The sequence below is a fragment of the Chrysemys picta genome, chromosome 2 (genome assembly GCF_011386835.1).
Source record: "Chrysemys picta bellii isolate R12L10 chromosome 2, ASM1138683v2, whole genome shotgun sequence".
Lineage (NCBI taxonomy): Eukaryota > Metazoa > Chordata > Testudines > Emydidae > Chrysemys > Chrysemys picta.
In genome coordinates, this window is record NC_088792.1 from 168,564,363 (window position 1) to 168,585,243 (window position 20,881).

At 39.0% G+C, this 20,881-nt stretch overlaps 1 long non-coding RNA gene across 1 annotated transcript in view; it reads left to right on the top strand.

The window, feature by feature from the left end:
* Positions 1-660: 660 nt before the first annotated feature.
* Positions 661-20,881, top strand: part of LOC135981600 (uncharacterized) — a 75,639-nt gene continuing 55,418 nt past the window's right edge. The window contains exon 1 of the long non-coding RNA XR_010598685.1: positions 661-790. This is a non-coding gene — a long non-coding RNA (uncharacterized LOC135981600). The remainder of the gene's footprint in view (positions 791-20,881) is intronic.

Below are 20,881 nucleotides of genomic sequence, written 5' to 3' on the forward strand. Positions count from 1 at the left end.
TATATAGTCAATATTCATGACTTTAGATACAAAGATGATACATATTTGATAAATTGCAACATTTCCATTGATACCTTACAGGACATACTTTGTATATGATTTGTTGTAGTTCTATAACAGTGATAGCAACAATTATATACATGGTCATATTTTAATCATACAGCATCACAAATGGTTTCTGCCATATTATGATACACATTTTAGAGTAGAAAAGTGATATTAAATTAAACCAAGTTGTTTTTACTGTAGCTGGTATGTAACCACTTAACTTAGTTTAATTACACTTATGGTGAGGTGGTTTCCAATGAAGGCATTATTTAACCTCTCTTCATTCTTGCTTCTTTCAGAAACATCAACATGGTTGCTACAGCTGGTTTTTAATTTGTGTCTAGCTGCTGGACTGTCGGCATTTTTTCCACTGGAGGGTGGTGCTGATCCTATGCATAATGTAGAATGCAAGAGCTCTCAAGAATATATTTATAAAATATTGTGCGGGAGGTAAAAAAAAAGTAATGTTTTACTGTAGTGAGCTGGTGTGGCACCCGTCCGTCTCCGACAGGACCGAGCTTCCTCCAACCCCAGCGTGGGTGGAGCCACCGGGTCACGGCCCCGACCCGGAAGTATAAAAGCCCGCCAGCAGAGCTCAGTGAAGTCCAGACTGCCCAAGAGAGCAGATGTCCCGGGCTGAGCTCCTGCTTGGGAGACAGCCACAGGCCGCCTGCTATCTCCCTGCACTGATCAAGCCTACCTCTCGCCAGCTACCCCGAGGAGGACTGGCCAAGCCACTGAGGTAAGCCCCGAGGGGGAACAAGGAAGTAGCCCGGGGATAGCCGACCCCAGTCAGGCTGCAGAGGCCTGTGAGCCGATGTCAGTGTGTTTCGGTCAGGATACCCCACTGACCGGCAGCGGCAGTAACCGCTGCTAGGGCCCCGGGCTGGAATGCAGTGGAGTGGGTGGGCCTGCGTTCCCCCCTGCCACCCCGCTCACGGGTGGCAAGCTTCCCCCTCACCCAATGCTCAGGTGTAGGACCCTGGGCTTACCTTAACTGCTTGTTTGCTCAGCCCCTGCATCCAAGGGCCTGAGCTGTGACTGTTTGTGCCCTGCCCTGACCCAGGGCCTGGGCTCCTCAACTGCTTGTCTGCTCAGCCCCTGCACCAGAGGGCCTGAGCTCCTTAACTATTTGTTTGTTCAACCCCTGCCCCAAAGGGCTTGAGCTGTGACTGTGTGTGCCCCGCCCTGATCCAGGGCCTGGGCCTGCTTAAACTGCCGATTAGCGCTCAGCCCCTGTCTAAGGGCCTGAGCTCCCTGAACTGCTGGCCGCTCAGCCCCCGCGTAAGGGGACCTGAGCTTTGATTGTCTGCGCTATAGTGAGCCGGTGTGGCACCCCTCCGTCTTGGAGGGTAGAGCCCCAGCGCGACCCGACTACATTACCCATTTTGAAAAGTATATTTTACTCATTTTGAAAATTTACAAGAGTCTATTATGTGCCACTAGACTCCAAAGAAATCAAAAAGTTCTGTACATTTTATTGAAATTATATTTTCATGGAGTTGACATGCCAAATCTGTGCCTTATGAAAGTCCCTTTGTGATGTTCCTGAAATTGCAGGCAACTACCTCTTTAAGGGAGACAAGAACCTGGCACTCCTTTCCCTTGCTGGTTCTATTCAGTCACAATTGTGTAGCAGAGGGTGCTTTACACTCTGATAATGGCATCTGCTGTGTTAGAATTACCTACAAGGAGAACTTGGTGTGGAAATAGGAATGAGAAAATACAGAGATGAAACCTATGAGCTGAATATTCATGTGCCAGGACACAGCCCTCTATAGGGAATGAGAGCAGTAGACTTGCTGGGGCCAATTCAGGCCCATGGCCTTTGTGGCAACTAGGAACCAGGGCACAGAACTCCCTTGCCACATCTTAATCTATTCCAGAAAAGTCAATCCTATTGTTGGATGGCTGCAAAGCTGAAGGAGCTGGCTCTGTGTCTGGGGGTGTGCTATAGTCAAATCATGTGTCTGAAAAGGGGCCACAAGACAACTTTTAGTCTGTTAGTCAGTGATTTAAGAAATTAAAGGAGATCTGCATTTGGGAAATGTCACTATCTTAATATTTATAATTGTATTAGAAAGCAGGCGCAAATTCTGTCTTCAGTTATTGATTTCAGTAGTGGTGTATTTGTAACTGTGGGTACAATTGGGACAATACCATTATCTAACTACCCTGAATCTTGGACTAGTGCAATTTTTGAGGAGTAAAAACTTAATTCAGTGAGCATCTCACTTGTACGACTCTCACTGCAGAATGAGCCTAATTCTCGTCTGACTTACAATGGTATGAACTGTATTAACTCCATTGACTTCAGTGAAATTATTACTGATTTATAATTGGGTGGGTGAAAGGAATATAAAGTACAATATTTTTTAAAAAATTGGGACCAGACTAGACAGTCTTTGGTACCTAGCAAATTTCTAATTAATTTTTCCTTTATCCCTCCTGTAATCACCAGGCATCCATACCACACAGGATTCCAGTTCTGGGGTCTAAAATTGAGCTCTTCATGTGTTTTATGCACCTGTCTAGGTCCTGAAATATTTTGGGGCTATCAGATATATTTTCCTTATGGTATGCTTCTGACTTTCTTCCTACAGTTGACATATTTGGAATGGGCCAAAACAATATAAAATTTAATAGTAAACTACAGTTAAACATCCCTAGAAAAACAAACCACTAACAGGCCACTCAAAGGTGGCATCATTAAAAAAACAGAAGGATCATGTGTCCAAACAATAATAGTCTAAGCTTTCTGTAACTTATCTCACTAACTGCATGTGAACAATTGGTTCTATTTGGGGCATGTATGTGCATAACTCTTGTTGCATCAAAAAGATGGGTGGAGAGTGGGTGGAACCAATTTTCTAAGGCTTGATTTTTTTTTTTCCAATCCTGTCTCAGACAAAATTCCCATCAACTTCAACTGAAGTTCTGTTTGAGTAGGGAGTATTGGAGCAGAACCATAATTATGCATTTCTAATTTTCCAAGGGAAATTGTGAAAAGTTTTCATTGTGGCTAGGTACATGTAGATGAGTAAGTAATTTTGAAAATTGCATACTGCCTTTGTGTACTGAAAATTGTCATAAAATTGTCATATAATAGTCATATTATATATTGGTGTATTGCAAATTTAAGTCTTGCTAGTCTCTATTCACTGGCTGTAGTTGCTGAAATGCTTCTACATCTTTGAAGTGGAATTTGAAAGAAGATCTTCGTAGAGGAACCTAATTCTGATCTCAATTACGTCTGTGTAAATCAGGGGTAACTCTACTGAAGTCAACATTGAACTACTCTGGTATAAAATTCATGTAAGAGCCAACCTGGTTTATCAGAAGGCTTCTCCTGTGATATTCCACAAAGGGTAAATACAATGGCATGATGGGGTACAAAGTCTCTATGGTCCCCAGTAAACAAGGAATTAATCCCATCTTCCCTTTCCTTTTTCTTCCATGAGCTTTTTAGGTGTGGGTTTCTGGAGATACAGAAGGAAAAGAGGGGCTGGTTTATTTTGGTTGTAACTCTGTTCACTTGTATTACATTGTTTGATTTGTTTATAAAGATTTTCTCCTGCTAAATAGGCCTCTTAGTGCCTATAAATGGGCTTTGTCTGTGCTCACACAAGTGACTATCTTTCTTGGTTGTCATAGAAAAACAAATTCTAAGTGTAGGTACCAAGCAGCAGGCTATATTTTAACTCTCTAAAATTTTAGAAGTCAGACACTTGGGAGCTTTCCTCTGCCTGTAATAGCTCAAATAGCATAGAAATGATAGGGTTAGAAGGCACTACAAGAGTCATCTAGTCCAACCCCAGCCAAGATGCAGGATTTGTCCTATCTAAGCCATCCAAGACAGATGGCTATCCAGCCTCCTTTTGAAAATCTCCAGTGAAGGAGCTTCCACAACCTCCCTAGGCAGTCTGCCCCACTGTTCTTAGAGTTAGGATAATATTTAGCATTATCCATAATTACATCTTTGTGGAAGTGGTGCTATCCCCTGCCCAAATTCTATTGCAGTGGGTGACTTCATACCTTAGAAATTTTAATTTGGCATAAAATTTCATGAGATTCCTTATTTTTACTCTGAAAACTCCTTGGTTGCTTGGTTCTCCTAGTTAAGAACCACTCGGGTTTCTGAGAAGGCTCACGTTGATTTCCATAGGCTATGGATCAGGCCCCGAGTCTGGCAAACTAGGTCTACATTTTTGGACTGCAGCTCTAAGTGCTGTATGTAAAATTGCCTGACAGGGATGTTGCCAAATGCTGAAGAAGCGGTAGTGCAGAGACCTAACTTTTCTTTTTTCCCCTTTATCATTCTAGAGCCACCTCTGAGTCTTGATTTAAGTCTTGATTCAGTGAGATACTTAAACAGTGGTAAACTTTAAGCATGGGAGTAGTCACATTCAATAGTACTTAAGTATGTGTGTAACTTTAAGCACACAAGAGATACCAGTGACTTCATGTTTTAGGGGGGTTTGCCCGTGGTATAAATTGTCATAAGGGTAATTAGAATCTCAAGTAAAAACAAATGTGTTCTTGGTCTATATTGAGTCTGTCATTTTTATCAATGGAAGAGAAGGAAGTATGTGGCCAATTTTGATTTTTTTTTATTGATGCACAAACTATTGAGGGAAGTCACTGTATTTTTTTTGAGAAATCAAAAACTTGAAATGGGCACATTACAGACACTTTTCTAAGGAGAACTGCTTATATTTGTTTTCCTTCAGATCAGTGGCAATAATAAACCATGCATAAAGTTTATTAAGCCTGCTAATTTTCTATCATTTCTAGGAGCTATATATTTTAGCCATCTGCTGTAGATGACTTGTACAACCTCACACTAAAACAAATAAACAAAAAACAAACTGAAGTGCCCGTGCAACTTGCCAAATAGATTGTGGATATGCTTGATAGCTACAAGGAGACATAAAAAAATGGATAATAATGCAAAGCTTTACAGCATATCTTAAACATCTAAATTGCTTTACGTCCCAAACTCAAGATAGGTATGCAGTAGAAAATATGTGGTTCCATTGGTGTACAGGAGATATAGAGCCCATGCAGAGGGGATTCTGTCTGCAGCTTCCTGCATGGTACAACTCTGGTGGCTCTTCAATGTCACATGGCGGGCAAAAGAGTGTGCGCTGGGAGCATGGCCACTCGATTTTCACACAAAGCAAATTCAAATAACTCTTTCCGACATCACATTTCTTTTTCATGCTTCTCTATTTCCTGGTCCCATTAACAATGGAAGCCAGAGTAACAAAATACTGGAAGAAAAACTGTTCTCAGGGAATTTCCGGCTCAGTAAGGAATGGGAAGTACTGGATGTATCACAAGACAATTTGTTTCTATGATACTTTGATTGCAGTGTTAGAAGTCTATATGGTTCAGCTAAGTTGGATATTGGGTAGTTACCCAAGTAGAACCATTTCACTCTTTATGATTTGTCCAGGATCATATACAGATAGGATTACTGTTTTTTAAATTTTGTTCTCTGGAACAAAGTCATCTCACTATGATGTCTTGACATTTGCATCATAACTTATTAGTGTTATGTCATTACCTCTTACATACAACATCATGGTTGTGCAACACAAACACCGCTACATCACAAAATAGCATTCTCTAACATTGTCATGTTGCAATTTAATGTCACAAAGTGATGACATTGTAAACATCTGAGAAGATGTTTCAGGATTTGGTAATGCTTCAAAGGGGAAATTTTCCAAGTGGAAGAATGAAAGACCCAAAATCATTTGTTGCAGGGAGGTAGATAGCAGAACCCCCAAAAGCAAACACTATAGTCCCCTCTACCTTTAATGAACTAAGATATATAGTAGTACACTATATGGAAGCGTGTAGGCATGAAGAGAGACTGGCAGGGCATGGCCAGTGGATGTGCAAATTGCATGGCTCAATTAGCCCCAAGCCCCAATAGGAGATACTCAGACCATGGTCTCAGCAACTTTTATAGACCATGGCATGCATGTGGGCATTGCACCAGAGATAAAGATTTCTCCCCTAAAGTCCTGGCAGCTTAATTTAAGTTGATGTAAGATGGCTCTTTCAAAATTTGGAGTGTTCCTCATAACTTGGCATGAATGGAAACCCCATATAGAATCCTCCTTTGAATAACACAGCCTTGAAGCATGAAGTCCTCACATCTTAGATAAGTCGAGCAGCAAACCAAAAAAATAAATCACCTAAACAATGGCAGCCAATGAAGGAAAATAAATGATTTTGGAAAATCAACACTATTCTAAAATGTACCTGAAAAGCAAAGTTTATTTTTCCTACAAAATGGAAGTGTTTTGTTCTCTTTGCATTTAAAAATTGAATAAAATGGTAACATGATGCGTATAGACAAAAGTTACAAATGAAAACACAACTACATCTCCAGAAGATTCCAAGCAAAATGACATTTGATTCATGTCAAAAGAGCATTACGTGTGTTTGTCTTGTGTTGTCCATCGCTTGATGTAGTAGAAGTGATTAAACAGTGACTGTCCTGAGGATACAATGTCTCCTTCAGGTCCCCCAGGAGCTGTGCAATTGCATACTGACTCGATTACAGAATGGTACCCATCATGTACAATTGTACTCTGAATACCTTTCCCCACACCTGAAGGAGAGCTCTGTGTAGCTCAAAAGTCTGTTTCTCTCACTCACAGGAGTTGGTCCAATAAAAATATTTCCTCACACCTTGTCTCTATAATATCCTGAGACCAACACATCTACAACAACACTGTATGCACAATTGTGTCCTTTAAGTTTACAATAACTGTGCTGGTGTATTTCTGCTCTATATTCATCCAGAGGCGAATTGTGAGCACCTTATAAAGGAGAGCAGTTACTCACCAAAGTAGTACCATTGACCCCTTGTGAGAAAATTGTACATGGCAAGTACATTTTTTGTCTAGACTGTGCCTGACTGTTGTGGTGTTTATACAAGGCAAGGAGGGCACAAGAAGCATCCCGCTTTGTACTCCTCTTCTCTCCCCAGCAGTTTGGCACAATCCTGGTTCCTCCTAGAGCTTTGTGGGTGCACACATCACAAACAGGACAAAAAAGACAAATTTTTCAGAACATAACAGGTCCATTGGTTCACTGTTACAGTTGGAAAGTGACAAACTGGTTAAACAAAGTACATAGATATCCAATGCTCTTGGTAGCTGTAGTAGAAGTCATTCAGAAAACATCTGGCCCTTTTGACTGGATGTTGACTATGACCAAAAACCTATAATCTTTTAAAGTCCCTTTGCTTCCTTAAATGCAAAATCACATTCTTTAGTCCATTTTTATTTTTTCTTTGCCTGTAACAGTTCATGTAAAGGTGCCAATACTGTTGCTAGATTAGGCAGAAATTTACCATAGTCGTTAAGCATATTTACCATAGTCATTACCTAAGAACGAATGTAACTCTGACACATTCTCTAGTAGTGGTACTTGACAAACTGCCTTCTTTTTTTTGGCAATTTCCTTAAGCTCGTGTCTTCAAATACATGCCCAAGGTATTCAATTGAAGGTTTGAAAAATCTCACATTTGTCTTGGCAGACTCTCAGTCCATGGTCTTTAAAATGTTGCATGATGGAATCCAAATTTTGAAGATGATCTTCTTGATCCTTTCCTGTAACAAAGATTTTATCCAAATAACATTTCAGAATCTTATCCGTGGCTTTCTGGAACAAAGCAGGTGTCTGTGATACCAAAAGGTAACCTGTTGTAACAATATATGCCTTTTTGTGTGTTGATTGATTCAACATCTCACAAATATTTCAAAATCTCTATTTGTAAATATGTATTGAGCAAATCCAATCTACTGAAACACTGTCCATCACAAAAGGATAGCAAACAAACCTTCAATATGAGGTGGTGGATACTGGTCTGAACATAAAACTGGGTTCAGTGTCACTTTGAAATCTCCACAGTTTTGGACTGAACCATCCTTCTTGACCACTGTATGATGGGTGTAGTCCCCTCACTGTCTGAAACCCGTGACAGGACTCCTATGTTCACCAAACAGTTCAAATCAACTTCTAACAGAGGCTTCAGAGCATATGGTACAACTCTGGGCTTGCAATAATTTGGCTGACCGTTTGAGTCAGTGAAGCTCACTATTAAGTCTTTCATCTGGCCAATTTCTTTTTCAAAAACTTTGGAGCATCTGTCTGGTATTTCTTGAAGATTTTGAGGTGCTTTCATGATCTCCTTGATCTCCGTCTAATTCACCTTGAGATTCTCAAGCCAAGATCTGCCAGATAATTGTGGTTACTTTCCTTCAATCACATACAAAGGTAAAATGTCTGTCCATCTAGGTGAGCTTTCACCTGGAATTTTCCTTTTGGAACTAAATTTTCTCCAGTATAAGTCTTCAACACTGTGGAGGTTTCTTCCAAGGAAACTTATAACAAAGTCTGGTGTTGGTAAATGCAGAAATCAGTGAAACAGAAGCTCCAGTATCAAGCTCCATTGATCAAGGGTGTAATCCAGATGCCATCTCTGACTCCAACTTCCAATAACATGTGCTAGGTTTTGGTCAGTGTCACTAGAGCTCTTGTCTGCTTTCATATTGTCAATTCCTGACTTAAATCCTTTCTTAGGTTGTCTTCATAAGTGTTTTCTTGGGTATACAGTTAATCTGTGTTGCTGGCTGCTGAACTGTGTGACCAGTCACAGTGATATGTCCTTTCTTCTGTACTAATCTGGCATGCCCAGCTATCCTCCTCAGTGTGCGTGGTTTGTTTCCATTGTCAACACAGAAATTCCTTATGTTCCCATGGTCCCCTGTCTTGCAGATTCATGAGATGAACTTCTCAGTTCATACTAAATTCCAGAGAATCCTCTGCCGTTTCCAGTGTAATTGCTACTTTGATGGCCTTCTCGAATGTAAACACTGATACAGTCAATAATTCTTCTGAATGTAGTCATTGCGTAGTCCTGAGACTAATCACACAGGGCATCACTCAATGTTTATCCAAATGACAATGCTCTGACAACTTCCTTAAAGCACCAACAAACTGCTATTGACTCTCCACATCCCAGATATAATTTTGCTGTCATCAATTAGGTAAGAGGAAAAATGTCCCTGGGTTGCTGGAGCAATTACACCATACCTGGCAGTTCCAGACACAGTAGGAGATGACACAACTCTGTCAGCAAGGTTGATACTCTGGAATGGTGTTGCAGGTTACAAATTGTGCAAAACTATTAAGGTACACAACCCATAATTAATCTTTTATTGAACTCACTAATATTGCCCACGACAGGTGCCATTTCTCTGTTCCTGTGTTGGACTTCACACCACTTGGGCACCTTCTGTTCCACAGGGAAATTCTCCCCCCACCACCCCATTGTGCACTATTTTCATCTGATTGCCCTCTGAGTCTGCTGCATGTGTGCTTACACACTCCTTTGGATATACTTGGACTCTCTTGGACTTTGGCTGTTTATAGACCCTCAGTACAGTCTAAGCTGTTTCTCTACCTACTTATGCGAGGTCAGTCAAGATGGCTGCTTACCTCCACTTTATTGCTTCTTTATTTGAACAGTTCAGGTAGTAATTTAAGAACTTTTTCTTTGTTCTCTCTTTATTTGTCTGCTTTCCCCTCACTAGCTAGCTGGTTCATGCTGTATCAGAAGCAAAAGCAGCAGTCTGTCATTCTGTGCCTCTAGGTGAAATTAATCCTTTTCTATAGCATTACCTGCTTACTTTTTTTTCTTGGTCAGACACTCATGGGATTTAAATTCCTCATCACCAAATGTTATATTTCTGGAGCCATCAGAGGAGGAGACAGATTGAGACAGACAGGTGCAAAGGGAGCTGATAGAAACACAACAGTCTGCTGTGGTGGTGGTATTGTTCTGAAACACTGAAACTAATAGGAAAGTGAGACTTTGCTCAGGGAGAGGAGAGTTTAGAACCCCCTGAAAATGTAAAGGGACAGGACGTGATGGGGGTGGGGAGGTGAGGCTTCCATTGCAGGCAAAGGCCAACGTTTTCAAAAACTGCCATTATTTTTTCAGCCTCAGTTGCACCCATTCTGAAATCAATGGCCTAAATGCACAGCTGTTTGTAGTATATTTGCTACACAACTACTTTGAAGTTCTAAGGACTACAGATGAAAAGCACTCAAAATACTAAATAATGTTATCATTATTTTAGTTTATTAATATAAATAATGTTATGTACTAACGACTGCCCGACATAGCAAAATGTGGCTCCTTTTTCATAGATTCACAGAACTTAAGGTCAGATGGCACCACCAGATCATCTAGTCTGACCTTCTGTATATCACAGGCCATTAACTTTCACCCAGTTAATCCTATATTCAGCCCAATAGCTTGTCTTTAGCTAAAGCATATCATCCAAATAGGCATCCACTCTTGATCTGAAGACAACAAAAGATGGAAAATCCACCACTTCCCTTGGCAGTTTGTGCCAATGGTTAATAACCCTCTCTGTTTAAAAATAAATACATAAATTGTTCCTTATGTCTAATTTGAATTTGGCTGTCTTCAGCTTTCAGCTGTTGATTCTTGTTTCTCCCCTACTTTAAAGAGCTCTTAGTACATAGTATTTTCCCCCCAGTGAAGGTATTTACAGTATAATCAAGTCACTTCTCCATCTTTTTTGATAAGCCAACAAATGGGCTCTTTGATTCTCTTGCCATAAGTTATTATTTGAAGGCTAGAGAAAAATTTTGTGGCTCTTTTCTGCCCCATACCTAACTGTTCATAAATAAAATCTGGCTAAAATACCAAAAAAAAATTGTTTGGGTAAATACCCCAATACTTTTTTTAAACTGGTATATTCAGTTTCAGGAAAACCAAGGGGATATTCTTATTTCCATTTACTTCAATGGGAAGAGGATGGTCCTCTATAATCAAATGCACATATTTTAAACTGAGAGAATAGTAGGCAGGTGTGTGAGGGCAACAATACTATCACAAAAGTGGGCAGAGAGGAAACTAAAATTCTTAACACTAAATTCTTTGATTTTGTTGTTTTTCACTTTAGCAGGGGCTTAACAGGTGTAACCGTTTGGCACTTTATTATAGGTGTCCATCTACTCTTCATGAGATACTTGTGGCAGAGAAATGTAGACAGGGTACAGAGACAGCAGCTGATGAGTGATTGATTAGATAATGAAAATGGAATCAAAACATCAGGGAGGAACTGTCAAAAGATGTCTTTCTCCCCACCTCCCTGATTTTGGTTTGGGTAGTTTTGTTTTTCAGTGTGTGAGAATTGCATGACAGATTTCAGGACTGAGAGAAAAGGCTTCCAGACAGAGGATAAATATTTGTATTATTTTAATGTGATGAAATCACTTTTATATAGTGCCATGTATGTACTTTGCAGCCCTGCAAATCCTTACTTACGCATTTTTTTTCCTGTTGGCTTCATTAGGGCTATGTCTGTGTGGCTTCAGAACTGGGCTCATAAAGTAGAATGTTCTCTGCCCCATGATTTCAAAATGTCTGTCATCTAGTTTAGGTCATCACCTTAGACCAGACTCCCATTGCCCTGCACCTTGTGTTGTCATTTTCACCAGTATAAAGTGAATGTAAACCATTTCCTGGATCAGAATAGTAGCACTTTTTTGCTCACTTTGCACAGAACTTTAACATTTTGTACCCACCTGTAAATAACTACACAAGCTGAAGGGTAATGGTGAATTGGGCCCCAAATCCAGTTGGACATTGGCTGTAATGTTAATTTCAATAGTTGGAGTACTCTTTCCAAGCCAATTCTGGGATCTACAGAACATATGGTAGACTATTTTCCAGTTGGCATCCTGAAATAGTCATCTTATTGAAGAGAGTCTAAAAACTATGCTGTTTAAGAAATATATTGACTTATCAATAAACCATGTGCTGTCTGACACTTATTAATCAATACCTATCTGGCAAAATATAACTACTAGGTTTATAATAGCACTTGCTAAAAGATAAACCCCTTAAGATGTTAGTGTACATGCAGTGATCATAAAACAACATTAATAACAATACAGTATTTACAATTCCTATTTAAAGATTACTAACCCAATACAGTAGTGGAGTTCATTGGTTAAAGTGGTAAATTCAATAAGATGTGTTAAAAAAACACTGCTTAAAATTAAAATGTTCTGGGTCTGTTGTTCATTATGAAATTTATTATATTCATAAGGAAATTGTTATGAAATTAACATTGGATCATGATTAAATATTACCATCATGGAGTATTAGCATTAATGAATGAGGATAATAACTGCAAATGAAAGGATGAAGAAAAGCAAGAAGTAGATATAATAATTAAGCAACTGAATTGTAAAATGCATCATCCTCTAGTGTTCTGTGAATGAGTGAATAAGAGATTCTGTTTTTCCTGCAATTGCTAAGTAACATACAATGAAGCAGAGTTTTAGAAAATCTGCAAAATCCCACAGACTGAATTTGCAGATTCTGAAGACTCCTGATATTTCATTGCAGTGACTCTCTGCTGACGCAGATAAATAATGCTGCCAATGTTCACAGTGACTTTCCCCTTGGGATAAGCCTACAGGAATTAAGAATTCTAGCTGCTTGGAAGAGTGAAGTTTGCCCAGACAGAAAGCATGCCCATACCATTTAAATCCTGTGTTGCCCTACTTCAGAGGGCAGTTCCATCAGACACTGTCATAGGCTGGTACAGAAAGGGCCATTGGAAGAAAGATGAGATGGGGAAGGACTCATTGATCCATGAAGTGCACAGCTGCTATTTTACCTATATAGCTATTTAATATATTTATCCTCACAACACACCTGTAGGATAAACAGTTATCCCCATTTTACAGATGAGACAGAGAGAGACTAAGGGCCAGATGTACAAAAAGGCACTTTAAAATGTGAATCAAAGAATCATAGAACCATAAGGTGAGAAGGAACTGCAAGCGTCATCTAGTCTAACCCCCTGCTATGATACAGAATTTCTTGCGTCTAAATCATTCAAGATAGATGATTATCCAGCCTCTTTTTTGAAAACCTCCACTGAAGGAGATTTCACAACTTCCCTAGACCGTTTGTTCCATTGTCCTACTGTTCTTACAGTTAGGAAATAGGTGCATTGTGAGATGAGCTGGTTGGAAATTTTCTGGCAAATGTTTTTGTCAGAAAATGTCTATTTATCAAAACTGAAGCAGTTTGAGAGAGGCTGACATTCAATGACTCTCCTGCTTTGAAATAGTTCTGACATTTTTTTAGAAATAATCTAACTGCCCTATTTGGACACTTGGAAATGAAGTTTTATGTTTTCGATATAAAACAACTTCCTTTGGAAACTTTAGTAATTTATACTAAAAACAAAGATCAAAATTAAACTGATTTTTGGTTCAGGAAAAAAAGACTAGATTTTGTCCCATTTCAGGATGGGGAAAAATATCTGAACTCAAACTCTCATGGGACAGGAAAACTGTTTCCAGCCCAGCTCTACTCATAGGAATTACAAAAGCACCTGAGCAGTAAGAGTGTCTAATTCCAATTCATTTCCAATGCCTATTTGCAGCCTGTAGGTGCCTAAACACCAGTGTAAATCTGGCCCTTGGCAACTTGTCCAAGGTCACAGAAAGTCTGTGGCAGAGCTGGAAATTGAATCTTGTGTCTCAAGTCCCAGGCCACCACTCTAACCACTGGAAAATCCTTCCTTCCACAGCCTAAAAACTGTTAGTAGATGAAGAAAAGCCAGAGTGCAGCTTCACAGCCTGCTGGTTTATTAAGAGGAAAGGTTTATATTCCTCCCCAGCCCAGAAGAGTTTCCCACACAAAGTCTGACTGTTCAAGCTTTGTATATTAGGCATGTGGGAAGAGGGACTGGGGAGTTAATTTCACCCCAAATGAATGTTGTTAAATGTCTGTTTACACTTGACTCTGTCTCCCATTCCAGACAATTAGCATCTTATTGTTGTCATGTCATAAAGCCATGGAACACAAAAGTCATTACTGGTGCCCAAAGTGTTTTTTCCTGCTACTGTATTATTTCTGCTCACAACCAGAGAGAGAGAGGCTGGACACATGATACCAGATCCTCTGCTGACAGTGATCTAGTTCCACTGAAGTTAATGGAGCTATACTGTCACATCAGCTGAAGATCTGACCCATGAGGAATTTATTCTCACAGAGCTACTTAGAGTTCCATAGGGAAAAAATGAATTAGAAGAAAATGTCAGGTAAAAGTGTTGGAGAAAAATAGGTTTAATTTGATTATATAATTCTCAATGTGGTAATGATCATTTTATGTAGCGCTATCTTTGCATGACCAGATGGATCCCAAATACTTACTTTGTCTCAGAAAAAGCCATGCATGTTTACACTTTCATCTCCACCCCATGTGATGTTCCCTTTTGTGCAGATCAGCTTACTTGTTTTTAGTTACTTAATTCTTTCCTCGACAGCCTATCGGTTTGCCACAGATAGAAAATGATGACTTTAGGTGGGAGATAAACAGCAAGAACAAATGAGCTCTTCAGAAAAAAAAAATCTGTTTCCTTGTAAATCTTTTGGTAATATACAGCAAGGAAAGCTAAATCATTAATCACATTATTTAAGCAGAATGAGAACGTCTGTCAAAGTTTACATTGGGTCTTACACTCCCCCTAATGCCTTTGGTGCACAGAGTAGCACAACTTGTCTAGTAGTGGATTAGGTCTTTGCTAGCATCAGGAAACCTATTACAAGTTCTTTTGCACTTGTCCCTGACAGCTTAGGCATGTGAAAGTGTTGAAAAACATTTTGATTAATTAAACCAATGAACCAAAAGATATACATTTTTAATGGGGGAATTAGGTATATTTTAATGTCTATGCACCATGCTGAAAATGTACTTAATAGCATCTATGTATAGCATGCTTTTGTCTCTTCTGTCAGAGTTGTTTGCCACCTACTGCTTATTCAGAGGGTGTTTTCATGGTTAATAGTGACATAACTAACAACTAAAAGACCTTTCTTGCTGCAAGAACATTTGAGTGCTTTAGGGTTTTGTTTTGTTTTTAAATGTTTGAGAATTAACTTAGGAATTTTGGAAAATCAAACTTTTTAACTACTTCCAAGCTAACATGAGCTACTGTTCATGACTAGATAGTTCATGATTAAGGGCTGGGAAGATATCTTCCTCAGCCGGGGAAAACTTTCATGATTTCATAATTAATACTTAGCACTTACATATATTCATCACTGTTAAAATCTCAGCATTTACTTGCCTTAGGGATGTGCAGTAACAGTGGAATATTCTTAGAGCCAGAGTAAGTAACACTGCAGTAGTGCAATCATTGTAGAGAAGCAGATGTTGAATTTTTAACTGCATCCACAATGGTTTATATGTCTTCAAAAGCACCATGCATATTAAGAATGCAATTATGTCTTTAGGCACAGCCCCTCATAAATGGTGGCACATAGTTATGAAATCCTGGGAGGAGCCCAGAGAAAGAATTGGGACTCTGACACAATTCCTCCCCTATTCCTCACCCTTCATCTTTTCTGGGAAGTAATCCACCCCAATCGTTAACTAGGAGCAGATTACTTCTCCAACCGTGTATTGGCTGTAGCTGGCTGGCACATTGTGTGGGGAATGTAATGTATTGAAAGCTTAGACTATTGTAACACAGTTATCTCTTGAATTCTCATGGGTTTTCCTACTTGTGCTTGCAGGCTAGTGGGCTCTGTAGGGAAGTGTGTGTTCAGTCTGCAGAAATCGGCCTAGAATTAGATGGGTTGTATTATAGCTCTCTCTGTTTTAGGATGCAGCCTACTTTCACTCTCTTGGTTATTGAGTTCTTGTGTGGTGTTGTTCTGAACTCTAAGCAGTAGTGTTAGGTTGCAACCTTCCAAAAAGAGTACTTTTTAAAATCTAACTTTTCTGTGTGTATGCCATCAACATAACAGGGACAGCCAACACTCTTCCTTCTTCCTCACCCTTCTCCACCCTCTCTTCACCCATCAGCTCACAGTAGGGAGTACTAGCCATGCTACACTTTCCTCTCCCTCCCCAACATCTAGGGTAGCCTCACAGTGGGGTGGGGACAGTCAACTTCCTCTTAGACCCCTGAGGGGCCATGTTAGGGCCAGTCCTAATCAATTAGAAATGTTTTGCTTTTGGAGCCATTATTATTTATCTCTTGAGTCTGTGAATGTTAGTCACATAGGTGTACTTATGTACTAGCATGCTGCACCTTCCTCAGTCTGTTGAACTGCTGATTGCCTGATAGCTGCTGAAGCTGCCAATACTATCAGCACATAATTCTAGCAAGTGGAGATTGCAGTAGCCCCCACAGATTGCTGAAGTGTAGGGGTTTTTTGGTGGCTTTTTTTTTTTTAAGTGCTAATTTTGAGTTCCTGGTTTGATTTGGCATGGGTTATAATGTGACTCTGTGGCAGTACTTTTTCGTAGCAGAGATCAAAATCTACTGTGTAGTCAGGCATCTCTGACTGAATAGCACTTTTCATTTTGCTTCTGCTGCCATTCTGACATATTTCACCATTCATTTTGATCATTTTTTTTTATAAGGGAGCTCAATTCACACCTTTATAAAACACCACCTTAAGTTGATTCAGCTGAGCAAGGCAACTCTGAATGGAAAACTGTAACACTGTTGTTTCAGAGAGGAGTATATCTGGAGAACAAGATGCCTAGATTGTCAATGTCCTGTAAATACAATAAAAAAATAATTTGTTTTAGTCCTAAAACCATTGAGTAAGAAAAGATTCAGTTCAAGGGGTCACAGATTAGACTTGCCTGTATGTATATCTGGATGAGTTTGAGAAAAAACGATGATCCCAAAAATATTGCTCTAGTAGAAGGCCAGGTTCTTATACTCTTAGTTGTTTTGAGTAGCAGCTCATTCCATGGTTTGTTCCTCTGACTTCATTAGAAATACACATTAAGTAAGTAAGTACTATTTTGTGTGGGTAGGGCTATCGGAAGCTAGCCCACAGCGATCGCTAGAGGATCAGTATGTGAAATCAATGGACCTACTTGAGTAAGTAAATGCTTATTAGTGTGAGCTCCACAGTAGGGCTGAATTCCATGAGTTACCCTCTCCCCAGTGTACAATTGAGAAAGTCAGTCTCCTAGAATGCAAATTGGAGACTTGTGAGAGGAGTCTTGTGAGTCTGACTCAAATCCCAAACGCAATGTTTTTTCATATTTTTTTCTCCATCATTCACCATTCTCTAACTGAATAGATACAGAGCTACACCAATTTGACCAGCTGAGGCTCTTGCCTCTCATGTGTCATAGGAGCAATATTGACATGTGATATAAATGGGTCTTCATGAAATATTTTGAGATCTTTTCTTATTTATTCCATATCTCTCCTCATGCATTCCCAGGTCAAGAACCGTTCATATTTTTGTTTGAGTTTGGTGGAAATAAATATGAGTATGCAGAGGCCACTGACATTCTCACTGAAAGCCGATTGAAATCAATGGGAGTTTTACCATTGACTTCAATGGACTTTGGATGAAACACTAAATGTGCAAAAGAAAACAAATACAAACACAAATAGATTACCCTATAGAACTGAAGAAGGTAGAATGCAATGGGGTTCTATATGAAGCCTTGCTACATTTCTAGAAATTACACTGGAAACCTATAGAATTGAATAGGACAGCATTCTGTCTTTAGATTTATTTTTTTATTTTTTTTGAGAATCCCAAACAATTCTATAGCAAGGATAGAATTGTCTATTAGATTCCACAGAGAGCCTTTATTTCTGTTTTGAATCTATTACCATCCCATAGGACTTTTCCCATAAGGAGTACCTTTTTTAGGTGGAAGGGAAGCATTTCAAACATTTAATGTATTAAGAGTCAACTTATTTTAGTGCAGTTGTTTGGCGCCAGATTCTGATAGCCACTGCAGATTCAGTGGGTGACTACTCATGGAATAAGATACTATGCAGTGTGAAAGATGGCCCTTGGAGATCAAAAAACCTTGGTAATGTAGGGCATGCTGATGCCACTAAGGGCAGTAACAACACTCCTGTTGATTCAGTGGATCAAGATTTGGCCATGACTCTGTAGGGCCAAATTATATTCTCCGATACATTCTTCAATCCAAAGCAGAATTTAGGTCTGAGTTATAATGAATAAGGATTTGGGAGAAGATTGAATCTTCAGACTGATTCAGAACCTCCTTGAACACTGGAATGATTTCCTCCAAATAGCTGTACAGTTAAAAAAATTTAGAGAGTTTTTAAATAATGCATTTGTCGTTAATATCTAATTGGTCAATGGCAAAAATTCCTTTATTTTAAATGTGATCAGGATCTGATCATGACTGTTTACTATATTGTCATGTTGAGGTTTTTTAATTGTCCTTGGAAAAGATGGAATGACAGGTATGTCAGTGAGTTATTAACATGAGATGAATCTTGCATAAGTGTTACCAAAACAGCTAATGTGCAATGTATTTGTTTAGTTCCCAAATAAAAATCATTTATTTAAAATCAAGTGAGTTATGTTTTTTCATATTTTTGCATCTAATGACATTTAATTTTTCTTGTCAAGTGTATAAAGCCTTGAAAATGTGTGTGTAGTGGAAAGCTGCAGACAACTAACTATTGTCTAGTGGTGCAAATAGAAACTACAGCAATATTACTTTAATTTTGTTTAACTAAACTACATACATCTCAATTGAACTGAAATTCTAAATCATAGAAATTGCCTAGTTTAAAGAAATGATGGGCAACTGATTGAGTGAATATATTTACTTTAAATGGAAGCCCAGTTAAGTTTAATGAAATAGTGAAACATTGAATTGAAGCTGGGACTGGCAAGAGTTAATGTATAAAACTATATTTTGCATTAACACTGTTTTTTAAAAAAAGGTTAGATTCTTTTTATTCTAACATTCAAACCAAGTGAAACTCCAGGGAATTATTAGTGGCATAAATTAAAAACAACAGATGGACTTGCAGTTATATACATAAGGACATCATTTCAAACAGTCTCCTGACAATTTCAGACATTCCAAGTTATTCTATTTAATTTCAAATGAAGAATTTTTATTTTTCTGAAGCGCTGCCAATCTCAGCAGGCCTATATAAGAAGATGATTTTAAAACATCCTGGGGTATATTTTTCTACATTTTTTTGAATACACTGACAATCATCTTATAAAACTGGTATAAAATGCATTCTGTTTGTTTTTTTTAAAGAATGCAAAACATGAGCACTCAAATCTTTCAAACTGAGGCAACTGGATTGAGGTGTTTTACAGGAATGATTTTTTTTTTTTTTTTTTTTTTTTTTTTTTTTGGTAGTCAAATACATTGACATGGTCTTTGAAGACAAAATATCAAATTTCTTTCTCAGAAGGAGAAAAAGAACCTTTCTGAATGTGGGTGTTGCTGAATCAGATCAAACCTGTCTGAATGTGACTAGCTAAGACACCTGGCTTGGAATCATCTTGCAAATCCAATACTAATATTGAAAGACAACAAAATAGTTTGTGAGCCACAATGGAAAATAGACTCAATATAGCTATAACCCTCTGTCATACTGACATGAATTTTCAAATGTCAATATCAACCATGAGAAAAATAACAAAGGAAAAAAAACCCTTTAAATTACAAATGAATCCTCCTGAATAAAGTCTCTTTTTAAGAGCATATGTATAAATGTAAAGTATTTAACATACGTTTATTTAAATACAAATACATTATCATAATTCTGTGTAAAATAGATGAATTGGCATTAAACGTTTGCATAGGATGGGCACAGTGTAGCAAAGTGTTCAGATACTACAATTATGGGCATGGTATAAGGGCCTAGACAGTTGGACACTGATGCTTGGAAACCTATAGAATTAACAAATCTAGTTGCCATTAGTAAGGATTGCTGGCTATCTTAATCACTCTTTCCAAAATAGGATAACACTTTTAAATTAGATGCATAATTGAGTTTTTAGGACAGTTCATTTAATGATTTGTAAATAAACATGTGTTTAGCTCTAGTTACATGAGTAGTCCCATTGAACCCAATGGAACTACTCAAATGCTTGAAGTTAAGTATGTATGATCGACTTTGTGGAATCAGGATCTTAAATTGATGTAACTTCAATGGATTTTCACTGATGTAAGCATGATTAAATTCAGGTGCACTGCACTGAGGAAAAACTAGAGCCCTCAGCTGGTTTAAAGCAGTGTAACTTCATTGAGATCAATGGTGCTATACTGATTTACACCAGCTGAAGGTCTGGCTCATAGCCTTTAGGCATATGAATAGTCCCATTGATCATACGACAAGTTCCCATTACTCCTGGGGGAATCGTGCGCCAAAAAAGTAAAAATTCAGCACACAATTTTTTAAAATACTGGAAATTTTTTGTCAAAATAACACCACATAATCATGCCAGTTTCAATTATTTTGGTAATTTTTTTTCACAATACCTGTCAGCAAGTATGTCTGTAACAATCCAGACACACACACAAATTCCCCCAAGAGTAGAGAGTTAAAGAAACCCCTATGACAACCCTGTTCCTGTTTCTCTGCCTCTGCCCCAGCAGTGCTCAACTGGAGGGGTGGGGGAGGCAGAAATCCACAACCACTCCCCCCCCCTCCCCAGAGCCCAGCCATGGGGGCTCCCCAAAGCCAATGCACCCAAACCTCTATTCCCCCAAAGCCCAGCCACGGGGCCCAGTAGCCCAGATACTTGCACCCCCTCCAGGGCCCAGCCATAGGGCCCCCCTTGCCCAGATACCTGCCCCACTACCCCTCAGAGCTCAGGGATCCAGAGGGAGAAACAGCCTGATGCTTGGTCCCAGGCGTACATGGAATTTCCTGCACACTGCCGTCTCCTTCCCTCAGGGTATGC